Below are 1,293 nucleotides of genomic sequence, written 5' to 3'. Positions count from 1 at the left end.
AAAGTCTCTGGTCTGGCCCTCTTCTTGGGGTGGAGAGTTCAAGGAGTCAAAGCAGGGTGCCTAGCAGAAGCCCTCATTTCTACCCTTCACCCTTCTAGACCAAGCTCTGGCACCTGGAACTGAAGAATCCTCGCTTCAAACAAAATAAAACCTGCTGCCATTACATTGGTTCTGACCCACAGCGGCCTGATAGTGCAGACTAGAACTGTCCATAGGATTTCCAAGGCTGCAAGGTTCTATCTGTTGGACTCAGGGTCACTGTGAGTCATGGCTGGTTGGATGGCACCTAACAACAACAGATGTTGACGGAGGCTGATTGACTCATCTTTCTTCTAGGGTGCGGCTGGTGGGTGTGACATGCAGCCCTTTTGGTTAGCCCCTGAATGCTTTAACCCACAACCACCAGAACTCCCACTCCCTTTCCAGGTGGCCCTAAACCCACTTCTGGGGGCGAGGTGGGGAGGTGGGCACCCTGGGTCTCAAGGGCTCTGCAGGCCTGAGGCAGCGGGGATTCATCTTGAGTCCGGGAAGCCCTCAGTGAGAAGGCAACAATTTAGTTGAAGGAACAGGATCAGGGTGGGATTTCAGGCTGATGGCTGCCTACTGCCAGGACTGCTCCAGGGGCAGTGAACAGGGCCTCCTCCAAGACTTCAGGGGCACCTCTGATATTTCAACCACACAGCTCCTGCAGGCCCAGGACTCCCAGTTCTGTGTCACCCACCTTAGCCTTGTACAACTAAGAAAGACCAAGAGAGCTAAGGACCAACGCAAGCTGAAGCCTGGGGGTTGGGTGGCCAAGGAATAGTGTCCACTTAGAGCTGGGCTTGATGTCAGAGCAGGGTGCAACTCAGAGACCACCTAGTTTTAGCCCCATTTTATAGATAAGGAGACTGAGGCCTAGACAGGCTTTATCCTGCCAGAGGAGACAAAGCTCGGCTTTTTCTTTTTTACTAACCCTCTTCTTTTTGAGGCCTCAGTCACTGCTGATTTAACAGTCTCTCTCCTCGCCTTAAAACAAAACCCACCAAAGCCTGTGGGAGGGGTCACCGCGGCTTGTAAACTGCACTGAGAAATATAAAAACCGCAGCTCTACCTTTGAGCCTAACCTTCAACCTCCACCAAGCCTGTGTCCCCTGCAGCAGCCACCCCTTGGACGTGGGTGGGCCCAGCATGCCCACCAGCCACCACCTTCCTTCCGTCAATAAAAAATGAGCAGAGCAGATGGTCTAATGAGACCCATATTTCCCTGAGTTGCTAATTAAAGAGCAAATGCAACCTACCATTAATCTGGTC

At 52.3% G+C, this 1,293-nt stretch overlaps 1 protein-coding gene across 1 annotated transcript in view; it reads right to left on the bottom strand.

Annotated features, from left to right (window-relative positions):
• Nucleotides 1-1,293, bottom strand: part of CALML4 (calmodulin-like 4) — a 13,234-nt gene extending 11,941 nt beyond the window's left edge. Inside the window, exon 1 of the mRNA XM_006888360.1 lies at nucleotides 1,281-1,293. The gene's annotated coding sequence lies outside the window, so the exon portion shown is untranslated. The remainder of the gene's footprint in view (nucleotides 1-1,280) is intronic.

This window comes from Elephantulus edwardii, unplaced genomic scaffold, assembly GCF_000299155.1.
Source record: "Elephantulus edwardii isolate Elephantulus edwardi_28Jun2011 unplaced genomic scaffold, EleEdw1.0 scaffold00066, whole genome shotgun sequence".
NCBI classification, from domain to species: Eukaryota; Metazoa; Chordata; class Mammalia; order Macroscelidea; family Macroscelididae; genus Elephantulus; species Elephantulus edwardii.
The sequence above is the reverse complement of the archived record's forward strand: the minus strand, read 5'-3'. Positions and strand labels throughout refer to the sequence as shown.